Here is an 18,654-nt window from a genome sequence, read left to right on the forward strand (position 1 = left end):
TTCCATTTGAGATCATTTCGAATAGTCACACATACTTGACGGATGATACCGCTTCCAAAGACTGGACATTTATTTTGTACTCGTTCGTTAATGGGGATTTTCGCCTTGTTATACGCAGTAGGTTGATTTGTTCACAACTTTCGTGTGATACTACTTTCCTCTAGACAACAGCATCAGCCGGTCGCGGTGGCCGAGCGGTTCTAGGCGCTTCAGTCCGGAACTGCGCGACTGCTACGGTCGCAGGTTCGAACCCTACCTCGGGCATGGATGTATGTGATGCCCTTAGGTTAGTTAGGTTTAAGTAGTTCTAAGTTCTAGGGGACTGATGACCTAAGATGTTAAGTCCCATAGTGCTCAGAGCCATTTGAACCATTTGAACTACAGCATCATCGGCAAACAGTCTAATGCCACTGTCAATACCATCAAACAGATCGTTTACGTAAATCGTAAAAAGCAGGGGGACCTATTACGCTGCCCTGGGCCACACCTGAAGTTACGCTTGTTTCTGTTGACGTCACCCCATGCAGGACGACACACTGCTCTCTGTCTGTTAGAAAACTTTCTATCCAACCGCATGTGTGATCGGATAGACCGTAAGCGCACACTTTTTGGAGCAAGTGACAGTGTGGAACTGCGTCGAACGTCTTTCGAAAGTCGAGAAATATGGTATCAAACTAGGGAGCCGGTACCTAGAGCCTGTTGTATATCATGCACAAAGAGGGCCAGCTGTGTCTCGAATGACCGCTGTTTCCTAAAACCGTGCTGGTTTCTGCAGATGAGCTTCTCAGAGTCTAGAAAGGTCATTATGTCTGAACACAAAATATGTTCCATGATTCTACAACAAATCGATGTCAGTGAAATTGGCCGGTAATTATGTGCATCCGATTTTCTACCCTTTTTATAGAGTGCTATGACCTGGGCCTTCTTCCAGTCCCGTGGAACCTTCCGCTGTTCCAATGATCTCTGACAGATGATGGATAAGAATGGTGCTATATTTGTAGCATAGTCAACATATAATCTTACGGGGATACCGTCTGGGCCAGATGCCTTCCTGGCGTCTAAGGATCTTAACTGTTTTACAATCCCAGATTCACTAAACAGTACGTCAGCCATCCTTGCGTTTGTTCGACAATTGAAAGGGGGGATGGTGCTGCAGTCCTCTACCTTCTGTTTATCATCATCCGTTACATTACCCGTACTGTCAGTAAGGGAAGGTATTGAATTATTTGTCGCGTTCATACATTTTACGACCGATCAAAATTTTTTGGAGTTAAAATAGAATCTGCAGAAAAAATGTTGCTTTCAAAGTCGTTCTCATTGACCTATTGACAGCTTATTTCATTTCGCATAATTTCTGTTTGCCAGTTGGGCAGTGACTACGTTTGAAACAACTGTGCAAAATTCTCTGCTTTCTCAGTAACTTCTTAATATGTTTGTTGTACCAAGCTGGGTCATTTCCCTCCCCTATAATATTGCTAGGCACATACTTCTCTAGCACGTGGTGGACAATACCTTTAAATTGCAGCCAAAAATGCTCACTATCTTTGTGTCCCGCGGTGAATGTTTTGAGCTGACTATGCATACAGTCTTATTAACAAAAAAAGCGTTATTTTAACGTTCTGAGCCAAATATGCAGCAACTTGAGTCATGTTTGTCATCATGATGAGATCATTACAAATGCATTCTAGCAATGTATGCAGTTTGCCTTACTAGAACGATGGCACATTCTAGAGAGAGATACATGATGAAACTGACATATTCCCACTAGTCCTGTTTAAGGCAGTGGTTGTGATATTGCTTGACGTTTTTGTAGTTTTATACGTATTTATCGTATATTTAATCTTTTTTTCAGTTTTTCTGGCCAGTGGTATCTGGTATCTGTCATGTGGGATTTATTACTTTCGACGCATATAGAATGGAGAGTGTTTTGAGGAGGAGAATTAACGATCATTGGAGAGAGAGAGAGAGAGAGAGAGAGAGAGGGGCTCCTGATATGTTGTCAGTCCCGAATGCATGCCTATCCTTGGTTACAATCTGTACGGTAACTCGTGTCGATCACGTGGCAGAAATGATAAGGTCGACTGGATTCCTATGTCTACCAGCTTGCCTGCCTGCGTTCCACCGTAGCAGTTCTTTGTTATGCGGTTTACCGTCATACGGTATCATAATTTAAATAAACAATTACTCTCTTGTTATGAGTGACCTGGGTGTCTTTAAAGCGAATTTCCTCCATTAATATGCCGTTATGAATACAGAAAATAAAGTCAAATCCTCCCTACAGCTGGCCGTCGGGTATGCACTGAGTTTGATTTAGCCCTTCACGGGACTTAGACAAGGGACATATTTGACCTCGAACGCTGGAAACCGCACGAAACCGTGCAGAATAACACTTGCTCATAAAAAAAAAACAGCGGTCTGTGTCATTTCCATGCAGAACGCTACATTCAACTATACGTGACAATTTGAATAGAGAGAAACAAAATAACAAGATACCAACATCTTAGGGGCGAAATTATATGTAGTTTAATGACATCAGTGTATCAATATACTTTCAACCAACAATACCAAAAGCCCATCTTCAAGAAATAATAATGGCCCAAAACAGAAATATCATACACATCTAATATTGTTTATATTAGTCCTCATAGTGCAGATACGCGATTTCGATGACGTGGTTAAAGCAAAGTGGAAGAGAACAATGTGCACACCTCACTAAAAGCACGTTTTTATAATCACGATCACTTTCGTATTCAAGCAGATCAACATCAAAACACACACTAATTACATTTTCAGTTGATGATATGAGCATGTCAGTGTCATAACATGCCTTTCCCCAAGTGTATAGCAATATACGCTTATATTTTGGTGCATAAAATTGATTGTGAACCGCAGAGTGAAGGATCGTGATGACATAACAATAATGTATCTTCACTTTCTAACATTAAGCGTATGTAGGCGCGCAGTTTGGCCGCCTACAGTTGGTAGAAGGTATGGTGAATCGCCTACTCCAAAATCTTAAGTTTTCAGGAATAAAGGAAAACATTCTGTGGGTGAAAATAAAGAATTCTGATATTTTGATATTACTGCAGTTGTGAGGTTTTGCAGCTTCTTTGAAAAAAGTAAGTCCAAAATCTTGGAATAAGGTCTTTTCTTGAGGAAGTAATCCATATGCATGGTGAAATTACGTTTTTAGTGGTGTTTTAAGTTGTCTCCTTTTTACTGAAACATTTTCACTGTATTGTAACTCAAATCAAAGTACATACAAAATGATTTGATTTATCATCACCTGCAGCAGTAGTAGCAGCAACAGTGTCACATACAGCCCATTTCATCAATTCATCATATAAAGGACGTTCAAAAAGAAACGAGCCGGAGTCTGGAATACGCAAACCGGTGACAGGAGAGTAAATATTGTGGCGTCTGTAACGAGGTGTGGTTCCGACCAGAGCGTGGAAGTTCACAGCCTGTCGCTAGAGGGCACGCGTGCACGTCATGTGACTACACAGAGCCAGCAGCAGCATGCATCAATCGTCCAAAGCTGCCAGTCGCACTGCAAACAGTGACATGGAGACGTCAGAACAAGAGAAAAGAGGTGTAGTTCGTTTTCTATCAGCGGAAGGAGTAGGAGGAACAGACATTCATCGACGTATGTCACAAGTGCATGGCGAACTCTGCATGGCCCTTTCAAGCGTCAAGGCACGCCACAAGCACTTCATGGAAGGACGGGTGCCGTTAGCCGACCATACACGGTCTGGAGTACCATACTGCATTACCGATGACATCGTCCAGCTGGCAGATGCACTCATTACACAGGACTGCCGAGTGACAGTGAAAGCCATAGCCGCCGTGGTCGGATTGAGCGTCGGAAGTGTTCACACCATCATGAAGGTACGACTACACATGTGCAAAGTGTGTGCCCAATGGGTGCCCCACAGTCTTCAACCACACCAGGAAGCATGTCGAATAGCCCACTGTCTTGTTTATCTGCAGCACTATGCTCGGGAAGGGAATGCGTTCCTGGCACGAGTGGTGGTTGGAGATGACTCATGATGTCTTCACTTCGAACCAGAATCAAAACGACAAAGTCTCCAGTGGAAGCATCCAGGGTCACCATCACAAAAAAAAAAAGCCAAGGCCATCCACACGAGTACAGGAAAGGTTATGCTGACGTTCTTCTTTGACCAAGATGGCCCCCTTCTGATTCACTTCCTGCAGCACGGGACATCTGTGATTGCCCTGCGTTACTCGCAAACCTTAACCACCCTTCACCAAGCGATCAAATCAGACGACCAGGCAATCTCACCTGTGGGATCATTCTGCTGCACGACAAGGCAAAGCATCATACGTCCAACACAGCCGCGGCACTCCTGCAGAAATTCAAATGGGAGGTTCTCGGCCTCCCTCCATACAGTCCGGAACTCTCTCCCTGTGATTACGCCATTTTTGGTCCCCTTGTAAAGGCTCTGAGGAGCAAACGATTAATCTCGGACCACAACGTCAAGCTGTACGTGCGGAACTGGTTCACATCGCAGTGCTGGGAATTTTATGAGACAGTCATTTACTGTCTTGTGTCATTGTGGGACAAGTGTCTCAACAGCCAGAGTCAATACTTCTAACATACAGGTACTGGTTACTGTAATTATGCCTCCGGCTCATTTCTTTTTGAACACCCCTTAGAGAAATTACTGAGTTCATGCTGAGTATAATCAAGTAAAAGTTGAAGATCTTGCATTTTGTTCCCATTAATGGCCACTGGTCCAGTGTAAGCCTTTTCAATATTTAAAAAAAAGACGCTTCCAGAAATAAAAGATCCATTTAAAAGTAAGCAGGTAAAACACAGTAAGGTAGTTGTAGAAACGATTGTTATTGCAGTTGTAAATTGGCGTAGCTGTGTTGGGAAAGAATCAGAGCTCCAAGCCCTAATAGAAAGCACTGAAGCTCAAATAGTTGTAGGTACAGAGAACCGGCTAAGGCCGGAAATAAGTTCAGCCGAAATTTTTTCAAACGATCTACAGTGTTCAGAAAGGATAGATTAAATACAGTTGATAGTGGAGTATTTATTGCTGTCAGAGGTAGTTTACCTTGTAGCGAAATTGAAGTAGATAGTTCGTGTGAAATAGTATGGGTAGAGGTTATACCTGACAATCGAACAAAACTATTAATTGGATTGTTTTACCGACCCCCTGACTCAGAAGATATAGTTGCTGAACAGTTCAAAGAAAACTTGAGTCTCATTTCCAGTAAGTACCCCGCTCATACAATTATAGTCGGTGGTGACTTCAATCTACCCTCGATATGCTGGAAAAATTATACGCTTAATGCCGGCGGCTGGCATAAAACTTCATCCGAAATTGTACTGAATGCTTTCTCAGAAAATTATTTTGAACAGTTAGTTCATGAGCCCACTCGAAGGGTAAATGGTTGCGAAAGCATACTTGACCTTTTAGCAACAAATAATCCTTGACAAATAGTGAGTGTTGTGACGAATACAGGGATTAACGACTACAAGTCAGTTGCTGCAAGGCTGAATACCGTAACACCTGCAACCACCAAAAAGAAACGCAAAGTATATCTATTTAAAAAAGCTGATAAAAATGCTCTTACCGCCTTTTTAAGAGACACTCTTCACCCCTTCCGATCTGATCATATAAGTGCAGAAAAGTTGTGGAATGTTTTCAAAGAGATAGTATCGACAACAATTGAGAGATATATACCACATAAATTAATAAGTGATGGTACTGATCCCCCGTGCTACACAAAACGGGTCACATCGTTGTTGCAGAAGCAACGAAAAAACTATGCCAAATTTAAAAGAACGAAAAATCCCCAATATTGGCAAAGTTTTACAGAAGTTCGAAATATGGTGCGTACTTCAATGCGAGATGCTTCTAATAATTTCCACAACGAAATTCTGTCTCGAAATCTGGCAGAAAACCCAAAGAGATTCTGGTCATATATAAAGCACACCAGTGGCAAGACACAGTCAATGCCTTCACTGTGCCGGCCGGCGCCGGTGCTTCAGTCTGGAACCGGGAGACCATTATGGTCAGAGGTTCGAATCCTGCCTCGGGCATGGATGTGTGTGATGTCCTTAGGTTAGTTAGGTTTAAGTAGTTCTAAGTTCTAGGGGACTGATGACCTCAGATGTTAAGTCCCATAGTGCTCAGAGCAATTTGAACCATTGCGTGAACAACGGTGAAGTCACTGATGACAGCGCCACTAAAGCAGAGTTATTAAACATGGTTCCGTCACCAAAGAGGACGAAGTTAATATTCCTGAATTCTAATGAAGAACAACTGCCGAGATGAGAAACATAGAAGTAGATATCCTCGGTGTAACAAAGCAGCTTAGATCACTTAATGAAGGCAAGGCCTCCGGTCAAGATTGTATACCAGTCAGGTTCCTCTCAGAGTATGCTGATAAAATAGCCCCATATTTAGCAACTACATACAACACTCGCTCAAAGAAAGATACGTACCTGAAGACTGGAAAATTGCTCAAGTCACACCAATACCCAAAAAGGGAAGTAGGAGTAATCCGCTGAATTACAGGCCGATATCACTAACGTAGATTTGCAGTAGGATTTTAGAACATATACTGTATTCAAACATTATGAAGTACCTCGAAGAAAACGATTTATTGACACATAGTCAGCACTGTTGCAGAAAATATCGTTCTTGTGAAACACAACTAGCTCTTTATACTCATGAAGTAATAAGTGCTATCGACAGGGGATGTCATATTGATTCCATATTTTTAGACTTCCAGAAGGCTTTCGACACCGTTCCTCACAAGCGTGTTCTAACCAAACTGCGTGCCTACGGAGTATCGCCTCATTTGTGGACTGGATTCGTGATTTCCTGTCAGAAAGGTCACAGTTCGTAGTAATAGACGGAAAGTCATCGATTAAAACAGAAGTAATATCCGGCGTCCCCCAAGGAAGTGTTATAGGCCCTCTATTGTTCCTGATCTATATTAACGACATAGGAGACAATCTCAGTAGCCGTCTTAGATTGTTTGCAGATGATGCTGTCATTTACCGTCTTATAAAGTCATCAGATGATCAAAATGACTTGAAAAATGATTTAGATAAGATATCTGTATGGTGCGATAAGTGGCAATTGACCCTGAATAAGGAAAAGTGTGAAGTTATTCATATGAGTACTAAAAGAAATCAGCTAAATTTCGATTACGCGATAAGTCACACATATCTGAAGGCTGTAAATTCAACTAAATACTTAGGGATTACAATTACAAATAACCTAAATTGGAACGAGCTCATAGATTATATTGTGGGTAGGGCAAACCAAAGACTGCGATTCGTTGGCAGAAGACTTAGAAGATGCAACAGGTCTACTAAAGAGACTGCTTACACCACGCTTGTTCGCCCTATTCTGGAGTATTGCTGTGCGGTGTGGGATCCGCATCAGGTGTGACTGACGGATGGCATCGAAAAAGAACAAAGAAGGGCAGCTCGTTTTGTATTATAGCGAAATAGGGGAGATAGTGTCACAGACATGATACGTGAATTCAAGTGGCAATCATTAAAACAAAGGCGTTTTTCGTTGCGACGCTATCTTCTCATGAAATTTCAATCACCAGTATTCTCCTCCGATTGCGAAAACATTCTGCTGGCACCCACCTACATAGGGAGAAATGATCATCACGATAAAATAAGATAAATCAGGGCTCGCACAGAAAAATTTAAGTGCTCGTTTTTCTCGCGTGCCGTTCGAGAGTTGAACGGTAGAGAGACAGCTTGAAGGTGGTTCATTGAACCCTCTGCCAGGCACTTTATTGTGAATAGCAGAGTTATCACGTAGATACAGATGTAGAATTACGCCACAACACGCGGCTGTAACTTACTGTGTTCAAAATACGTTAAGAAACATGCTTGAATCCAGAATTTCTGAAATTTAGGAACATGATTCTTTCGACAGCAGCCAGTTTTGTAGTATGTTGGCTACTACTTACGTTAAAGAAGTTGTACATATCTTTAATTCCTATTAGCTCTGTGGTGACCTTAGAATGTTTGCAAGCACTTGTAATGATTTCATAATATTAATCCCATTTAGACTCTATGACCTCTTCTGCTTACCCGTCACACCATGGAACATTTCCTGTCACATACGTTCAACGAATGTCGACGAATAGAAAAACGCTGTTCCACTTTATCAAAATTTTTAGCGGTAACCAAAGATGGACTTATTAGAATCTTGCAGAGATACTTATTTTGCCCAATGCACCCATCGGAAAACAAATCTAGATCTTTGATATATTCTGATACAAATTCTTTTATATGATCAAACTGGAAGGAGCACACTTCATTTGCTCCTTTCTTCCCAGTACCTTCGTGGTATGCATTCATTTCAGAATCATCATTTTTCACGTTATGCATACAGTTTAGCAGTATCGTTCATAACGCTTTTATTACCCAAATGTTTGTCACAACATGGTATTCTACACAGCTACACAGCAAATTGATAAAGCATGAATAGTTCATTATTGTCCATACTTGTGTATTTATTTAATGAACAGTTTACTATTTTGCCAATAACGTTATTCAAATGTTGATTACAAGTGCTATTAAAAAAACTGTGCTAATTTAAAAGCTGTCAGTTGCATGTCCCAGTGAACACTACAAGGAAGGAAGCAGACCTGCCTGCAGTAATGAGTGGTATTCGATCATGAAGGTGTTTGATTCTGGGCAGTGAACGTCCGCTACCATTCTGTAACTTCTGAAGGAAGTTTATATTTCGAGAGGTCTAAATGTGCTCCAGTGTACAACCCTCAATTTTTTCCGCTTGTTTGTCGAAAATGAGGTCAGACAGAGTATAAGTTACTATTCTTAGCACTGTGTGTGTTAATTTGTTAATCATTGTGTTGAACTCTGAACTGTTTTGATCTGGTGTATATTTCGTGTATTGTGATTACAAAATAGACTTAGTTTTCGCGTATCTTTGATGAGTATTTAATTTGAGGTTTTTGCTACTATTCTCATAACGCTGTCAACTTAACTGTACTGCATTTGATAATAATGTTTCTGTGTCTGTATTTTAAATAAATATCGTAGGATTACTACCCGTATATCTGAGATGTCCTTTCATGAATAAACATTATTCATCATAAATCTCTGTCGTCTACATCAATAACAGACGTTAGAATGGAACCCTTGTTTTTAAATTATTCAAAAAATGGTTCAAATGGCTCTGAGCACTATGGGACTCAACATCTTAGGTCATAAGTCCCCTAGAACTTAGAACTACTTAAACCTAACTAACCTAAGGACTTCACACACACCCATGCCCGAGGCAGGATTCGAACCTGCGACCGTAGCAGTCCCACGGTTCCGGACTGCAGCGCCAGAACCGCTAGACCACCGCGGCCGGCTTTAAATTATTCATTTAACTTTTATGTACTATTTCTGTGTACTTTATTAACCCGAAATTCTAGTCACTGAATAGACTATTTGACTGCATGATCACAGCTACAAGTTACTATATGCGCCGAATTAGCTGCGGGGCATGAAAGCAGACGTGCGCGTCCTTACTCTATCATATACTGAGCTACTCTTTTTTAAACAGGGCTGTGCATAGCCCAAGTACCTAAAGTACGAGTGACTGCTGGTAAACACGCATGCTCATATGGTCATACGGGATGCTGTTTGGAAGACCAGCTACCCTAGCAGTAACTGTCAGGTATCGTCACAGCTTGTGGTTTGGCACGTTGTAGCCTCACAAAATCAGCAATCCGTCTGATATAGAGCTTATGCTGTCGAAAGAAGTAAACATCATTGTGTTCGCAATATATTCTTCAGCATAAAATTTATGTTTCAAAAACCTGCTCTGTACGACCTGATCAGAAATCACACAGCAACAGGCTGTCTTTACCTGTTACATGTTTACCAAGGCCTGAAATTAGAAAACGTTTCATGTGTTCTTTATTCATTTTCCCATTTTTCCTTACCTCCACATGGATGTTTCGGGGGCAGTTTTCAAATTTCTTTTAAATATTTGGTCCGAAAGTGCCTCGTGTCTCTTGAAAACACTCATACAACTTGTTTGGTAGGCTGCCTGTCAGTGATAAAGCTACATCAGTCGTGAATCTGTGGGTAGAGCTATGTGCAGACTACAACACATTAGCTGTAGCTTTCTCTCCTCTGCCGGCCGAGGTGGCCAAGTGGTTCTAGGCGCTACAGTCTGCAACCGCGCAACCGCTACGGTCGCAGGTTCGAATCCTGCCTCGGGCATGGATGTGTGTGATGTCCTTAGGTTAGTTAGGTTTAAGTTGTTCTAAGTTCTAGGGGAGTGATGACCCCAGAAGTTAAGTCCCATTGTGCTCAGAGCCATTTGAACCATTTTCTCTCCTCTATGAGAAAGTCTTGATGATGAAGACATTTCATACTGTGCTAGAATGTGGTCACTGTTCCAGAAATCTCCTTTCTCCACGCCCTGCTCTGTCATTAACATGTTCACTTCCATCACAATCTGTTGTGCCTTCTGACATATACTATTATCGTCTTCTGTGTCCTTACATACGACAAATGTAGTATACGCCTGGATGATTGCTCGAATTCAGTCTTACGATTGTCGATAAAAGAAATCGGATCTTTGAAACTGTCCAAACCAATAATTTTAGACGCTACTTTTGCGTACACTTGCAGATGCTAACAGTGACCTGCAGCTCCATACGACCCCGCTCTATCAAATTGCGGTATTACAAGTTTTCAATTGCGACAGTCTGTTTCCTTTGAAACGAGCTCCTGCTCACCTTTTGCTACACAGACATTTTAGAATTAATCTGCTATTTGATTTACTTTTAATGGACTTATAGTCCCTTATTAGTTTGCTATAGCAATTGCTGCCGCGGTTTGAACCTTCATAAATGTTTTCTAGTGCGCTGTCATCAAAATCTTCCAAAACACTGGGCTTCGACTGTTTGGTTAGAGATAGTTTATACTCACTTTGTCTGGACTGTATACGTTGCTCCAGAGGTGAACGTCGTGTACTGTTTGAACCGCCATCTTCAGGTTCAGGATCTTCCTGCCCTTCAAAATCGTTATATCTATCCAGCATAACGTCATGTATTTCTGTGTTATCCCGATTATTTTTTTCCTTTACTGTTATTTTAACACCTTATACAAAAGTGGGCCGGCAGCTTCAATATTACGTCGCTCGTCGGCCACAGACAGTACAACAAATAGAGCCCGCATCTCGTGGTCGTGCGGTAGCGTTCTCGCTCCCCACGACCGGGTTCCCGGGTTCGATTCCCGGCGGGGTCAGGGATTTTCTCTGCCTCGTGATGGCTGGGTGTTGTGTGCTGTCCTTAGGTTAGTTAGGTTTAAGTAGTTCTAAGTTCTAGGGGACTGATGACCATAGCTGTTAAGTCCCATAGTGCTCAGAGCCATTAGTACAAATAGAAACAAGGAAGACACAGAAAAACAAAACATAATGGTGGACAAAAAACAGAAGACACATGAGTAAAAAACACGGAGCAGTTCACAGGTGTAGTAAAATAAAAAAACGGTCAGCACTGTACACGAACACTGATGACTGAGATGACACACGTGAACGATGGAGCGTGGGCGGTGAAAACACTGAAGCACAAACACGACGGCACACACACAGAACCGATGGCAATGATGTCCGGCGCGCAAATGTTCACGTGACGTGTGCGATTTTGGGGACCTGCCAAAAGGGAAAAAGGTGGGGGAGGAGGGAGAGGGGAGAATGTAGATGGCAGTGGCATAGGAGATGGGAGGGGGAGGGAAGAAGGTACAGGGGGTGGGTAGGGGAAGCCTGGGGGAAGGGGGAAGGGAGAAGGGAGAGAGAGTGCCCCAAGGAAACACATGGGGTGGAAGGGGAGGATCAAAGTTGATAGGAGGGGTAGATGGAGGGAATGAGGGCATTATCACGGACGGGGAGTTGGTGGAAGCCACCTTGGGCGAGGGTATGGAGAGTGGAGAGATGGAGAGCAGGTGGGATGTGGGAATACAGGCGCGGCAGCGGACGGGAGTGGGAGAGGATGGCAGAGACAAGCGGGTGAGGGGGATCAAGTTTACGGGAGGTGTAGAGGATCCGTACCCATTCGAGGAAAAGGAGGGGGTACAGAAACGGAATAAAGTCATACAGGATCCGCATGGGGGAGGGGAGACGGATGCGATAGGCAAGGCGGAGAGCATGTCGTTCTAGGATTTGAAGGGATTTGTAAAAGATAGAAGAGGCGGAGATCCAGGCACTGTGGGAGTAGCAGAGGATAAGGCAGATGAGGGATTTATAGGTGTGGATTATCCCCATTACATTTCTGAATTATTATGTTACGTAATATAACCGCGAACTCACTGTCCTCGACCCCGATTTCATTTCCATATTCAACATGTAGTAACCTTGTCCTTAATATTTGGACCGTATTCGTGGGATTAATTCTCTTCATCATATAACTGTACGCAGTTAGACATAAACACGCATGCTAACACTCCAAGAGACACTGCAGCTCTACAATTTACGCAACTTTAGCACTTGTTCGGGCAGCTACAGCAAGCCACCGTCCGATGATGCTAGGAGACAAGTGCGGAGTTTCGCATGGAAATGACACGTATCAATGTTATTTTTCTGACCGAGTGTTAGTCTAAGCGTGGTTTGGTGCGTTTCCGAGCGCTCAGGGTCCAAGGCGTGCCTTGTAAGATAAATTTCTCACTGATGCGTCTGAGAAGATGACAGCAGCCCGCAGCCACAGCCACAACAGCCTGCCCTACGCACAGCGGCACAGTGTACGATGACATAGCGTAGATTCATAGCAGACACTTGAAGACCGCGGTGTAATGCGATCGAGTGACGACAGGAATTTCAGCTGTCTGAGGAGAAAGGGTTTCATTTCTATGCTTTAGCTTCCGGTAATCTCTTACTGTTACGTGCGCTTCATGCAGCTGTTGGCTTACTCCTTTCTTTTCCCGGCGTGTTAAATTCAGGGGAAAACTTTAATTAAGCGCGACTCAAGTATCGCCTTTGAAATGATGAGTAATTTCCTCCAGATCGTGTTGATATGATTATTTTCTTCTTCTTATGTTCATAGAGATATTTTGTACTCAGTTCACGATCGTGCTTTTTTAAAATTTTGGTGATAACACGGTTGAATTAATTTGCTAGCTCTGACAGTAAACGAACATTGATTCAGCCTGTATTGTACAGCAGTCCCTATTTTGCATTCTGAATAATTTGCTCTTTAATTTGTTTTGCAAAGTCAACGTCTAAAAATGTATTTTCCATGTGTTATTCATGAACTAATAAATGTATGCCATTAGCAGATCGAACTCTGTGATTCCTATTTATCCCACCGTTATAATTGAATTGGCAACGCCCTTCAACCATAAACACTTAAGTGAGGCCCCTGATGCAATCATAATTTAAATTAACGTTTCCTACAAGCGCCACAGCTATACTGATAATCACTCTTAGTGTTTCATGGGCATATGCTACCGCTTCCTGGTCTGTCACGGCAGTGCTGGTAACTGAATTTATTTGCCTGTCTGTGGAGTTTCGTAGTAAGTTGCCCATTGTATCTCGGAATATGCCAACTTCTGTCAAACCCACGAGTCAAGTATTTCTTCTCAATCTTTCAAGCCTCCACCACACAGAAACTCATAGCCTGATCACCATTACCGGTATAAAGGGCTCCAGCTTCACGGAATACGTCGGGACGCTGCTTAAGAGCTAACGACCAACCATCTAAGGCTTCTAGCCTCGTTACATATGTTCTGTATTTAGCCTGAGCTAATGCATTGTAGGCGATGCTGTCTCACACATAAATCGTTGAACTGCACAACATTGTTGTTTGGGAGATGAATGCAGACGTGTTTCCACTCTGTACAAGCTTCAAGTATCGTACAAAGCAGCACGAGGGACTACATTTGACTCTTCACAGACAATCAGTAGTCTTCCATATCCACCACCCCTACGTTTAGCTTCTTTTATTTGCATTTGTCTAGTGGTACTATGTTTAATCAATAGAGTGTGCATCTGTGTCCATTCTTGTGCAAGCCAACGGTTCTGTTGTAATGTTTCTACGTGTTATGACATAACTTGGATGGCTTCATGTACTGCTTTCCATTCCCTATCCTCTGTAAGTCTTCCGGACGGCTGCCAGTCGGTCATCTATGGCTGTATGAAGCGTGCACACATGAGATTGTGTTTTAGAATGAAGTGAAAACCTATGCTATTGCTACTCCCTCTGCACATTTCTTCGGGTTTTAACTGGTTTATCATGTCGTAAAAGTAGAGCAATACTCATGTGACTACGATTTGCGCAGTGTAGCTAGTTATTTTGTAGTAGTGTTGATGTGTTTGGAGCTTAAATTAAGCATTGCATCGAAACCATATACATTCTCCTTTTTCTGTATTTTTGATAGCCCTGTGTTAATAAAATGTGTGTTAATAAAATGTAAAAACAATAGGTTATGACACTGTAATAGGAAACCTTCCATGGCTGTGTTGTATATAGTGTTGTTGTTGTTGTGATCTTCAGTCCCGAGACTGGTTTGATGCAGCTCTCCATGCTACTCTATCCTGTGCAAGCTTCTTCATCTCCCAGCCCAGTACCTACTGCAGCCTACATACTTCTCAATCTGCTTAGTGTATTCATCTCTTGGTCTCCCTCTACGATTTTTACCCTCCACGCTGCTCTCCAGTACTAAATTGGTGATCCATTGATGCCTCAGAACATGTCCTACCAACCGATCCCTTCTTCTAGTCAAGTTGTGCCACAATCTTCTCTTCTCCCCAATTCTATTCAATACCTCCTCATTAGTTATGTGATCTACCCATCTAATTTTCAGCATTCTTCTGTAGCACCACATTTCGAAAGCTTCTATTCTCTTCTTGTCTAAACTATTTATCGTCCATGTTTCACTTCCATACATGGCTACATTCCATACAAATACTTTCAGAAACGATTTCCTGACACTTAAATCTATACTCGATGTTAACAAATTTCTCTTCTTCAGTAACGCTTTCCTTGCCATTGCCAGTCTACATTTTATATCCTCTCTACTTCGACCATCATCACTTATTTTGCTCCCCAAATAGCAAGACTCATTTACTACTTTAAGCGTCTCATTTCCCAATCTAATTCCCTTAGCATCACCCGACTTAATTCCACTACATGCCATTATCCTCGTTTTGCTTTTGTTGAGGTTCATATTATACCCTCCTTTCAAGACACTGTCCATTCCGTTCAACTGCTCTTCCAAGTCCTTTGCTGCCTCTGACAGAATTACAATGTCATCGGCGAACCTTATGTTTTTATTTCTTCTCCATGGATTTTAATGCCTACTCCGAACTTTTCTTTTGTTTCCTTTACTGCTTGCTCAATAAACAGATTGAATAGCATCAGGGAGAGGCTACAACCCTGTCTCACTCCCTTCCCAACCACTGCTTCCCTTTCATGTCCCTCGACTCTTATAACTGCCATCTGCTTTCTATACAAATTGTAAATAGCCTTTCGCTCCCTGTATTTTACTCCTGCCACCTTCAGAGTTTGAAAGAGAGTATTCCAGTCAACATTGTCAAATGCTTTCTCTAAGTCTACAAATGCTAGAAACGTAGGTTTGCCTTCCCTTAATCTTTCTTCTAAGATAAGTCGTAGGGTCAGTATTGCCTCATGCGTTCCAACATTTCTACGGAATCGCAACTGATGTTCCCCGAGGTCGGCTTCTACCAGTTTTTCCATTCGTCTGTAAGGAATTCGCGTTAATATTTTGCAGCTGTGACTTATTAAACTGATAGTTCGGTAATTTTCACATCTGTCAACACCTGCTCTCTTTGGGATTGGAATTAATATATTCTTCTTGAAGTCTGATGGAATTTCGCCTGTTTTATACTTCTTGCTCACCAGATGGTAGAGTTTTGTCAGGCATGGCTCTCCCAAGGTCGTCAGTAGTTCTAATGGATTGTTGTCTATTCCCGGAGACTTGTTTCGACTCAGGTCTTTCAGTGCTCTGTCAAACTCTTCATGCAGTATCATATCTCCCATTTCATCTTCATCTACATCCTCTTCCATTTCCATAATATTGTCCTCAAGTACATCGCCATTGTATAGACCCTCTATATACTCCTTCCACCTTTCTGCTTTCCCTTCTTTGCTTAGAACTGGGTTTCCATCTGAGCTCTTGATATTCATGCAAGTGATTCTCTTTTCTCCAAAGGTCTCTTTAATTTTCTTATAGGCAGTATCTATCTTACCCCTCGTGAGATAAGCCTCTACATGCTTACATTTGTCGTCTAGCCATCCCTGCTTAGCCATTTTGCACTTCCTGTCGATCTCATTTTTGAGACGTTTGTATTCCTTTTTGCCTGTTTCATTTACTGCATTTTTGTATTTTCTCCTTTCATCAATTAAATTCAGTATCTCTTCTGTTACCCAAGGATTTCTACTAGCCCTCGTCTTTTTACCTACTTGATCCTCTGCTGCCTTCACTATTTCATCCCTTAAAGCAACCCATCACTATGCTGTTTGTAGTAGCTTACCCGCACTCCTATTTGTTTATTCATAGTATTGCGGCTATTTTTTTCGTTATTATGACGGTCTAAAACCGCCAGTGGTAGTTTCATGCGAGAAAGCTATCTGTCTAATGAGATAGTACTGTCACTTCTTGATAGGAATGAGTGTGTGAGTGATGCGTTTTTTATGTGTGTGGTATGCCGTGGTTGTTTAAAAAATTGTGGCGTATATATTGCATCAGTGATGTAGGAAAAACATTTACTGCTAGGGTGTGCTGTGGGCTAAATTGTCATCCACTATGTATAATTGCGATTGTTTATGAATGTTTTTAGATGGTTATGTCAACTGTACTATATAACTGGGTTATTTAAGCCATCTCCCACTTACAACATAGCTTGTGTCTATGCACTACATTGTCACTCATCATGTCACCAAGTATCAGAGATCGGCATCGTTCTGTATATTCAAAAATCTATTCTACATACTTGTGTGATGAATCTCTCCATACTTGCAATGTTTCTGATAAGCTTTGTCACGTGCTGTTCTCATTTATCGCTTCCAAACACATAGAGTACTTGACAAGTATGTTTTGCTTCATATAATAAGAAAGTACAGTTTTCAGAAGAAAAACTGTGTTAGTTCACAAAATCTTGTTGTGGGATTTTTTTTATGCCACACCTATTGCTCCATGGGAACATGAAGCTCGTAACAGTAGTAAAATCTTATTACGTTTAACACGCTGATAATGATGTGCCGTCAATGGGCTTAGTCGTAATTAAAATTGAAAATAGTAAAAACAGCCATCTGACTTTGTCATACGTAAAATAATACACATATCACACGTGGCCTGTCTGACTAGTAACGTTACTGGTGTGACTAAGCCTACTGGGGGCACAGCATGATCAGCACGTAGAGCGTAGTGAGACTTTTGAAGAATGCCCATTTATATGGACTGGAACCTAGGTCAAGAGCCTTTGACTACTACCTGATGCAGCTTGTGACTGTTTTTATTGCATATATTACATTTACACAGTTACTGCTACAGCCATGCTTAAGATTATAAAGTAGCAAAATCGATAGACATATCGACGACCTGGTGAAAATTTCGCCACCTGTATTAGATGAAAGTCATAGACATCATATGTGGACGAAATTTCATAAAATGCGTGTTTTTCAAATTTAGCACTTCCCTATACGTTTTATGTACAGATACCAGATGTCTATTAATACCTCCTCCAAAACAACCTGCTTCGTGTTATATATTTCATAAATAATAGAGACGGACAACTAAAGACAGCCACATATATCTGTAAGATTTCTTTTTATTGCAACCGAAGCAATATGATCTTTGTGTCATTGAGGACACACAAAGCATTTAGTAAAAGTAGTGTACCTTTTGCTTCAAAAGTAAATAATAATTCGCAAGTAGCTACTTCATTTATACTTTATTCAGCGCAGCATAAATGGCAAGTACGCGAGATTGTGAATATCCTAGTTCTCGGATCAGTAGTGGTGGTGATTCAGCCGTGACAACTACTCTGCCGACGTCATTAAAGTGCTTCCAGGCCAGTATCATTAGTTGGCCATGACTAAAGTACGTGACATCATCTCCCGCTTATATTACAATTTGTACTTACCTCATGTGTAGTGGTGGGTAGCAAAGTCAACGAAAAGTTTGGTTTCAAATATGGTACTGATGTAGGTCAATAAAACGTATATCCCAGTACGTCTGTGTTTAATTAAAGTGGTGTGTGTGTGTGTGTGTGTGTGTGTGTGTGTGTGTGTGTGTGTGTAATATTGCAATACCGTTCGGTGTTGTGTGTTGCGGCTTGGGTGCTGCGGGAGGTCACAGTTTTTCGAGGGTGTGGTGAGGCTGTCGGTATGGTGGGAGATTTGTGGGTGTGCAGTGGCAGTGGACGATTGTGGATGAGGGTGTGGCGTTTCCCCTAGGTGTATGTAGGTGTTAATCTGTTTGCGTTGCGACACTTCACTTAAACTGGCTGAAATTTAAGGAAATTGAACATGGCGGAACTCGAATCCTGTTCCTTCCTTCTCCGATGCCATTTTAACTTTGTACAAGTAACGTCTTGTTTCCAATTGTGTAAAGATTATTCTTTGATAAACATAATCTGTAAAATGCATTCATGGAATTTCGGTATT

The sequence above is a fragment of the Schistocerca cancellata genome, chromosome 4 (assembly GCF_023864275.1).
Source record: "Schistocerca cancellata isolate TAMUIC-IGC-003103 chromosome 4, iqSchCanc2.1, whole genome shotgun sequence".
Taxonomy (NCBI): domain Eukaryota; kingdom Metazoa; phylum Arthropoda; class Insecta; order Orthoptera; family Acrididae; genus Schistocerca; species Schistocerca cancellata.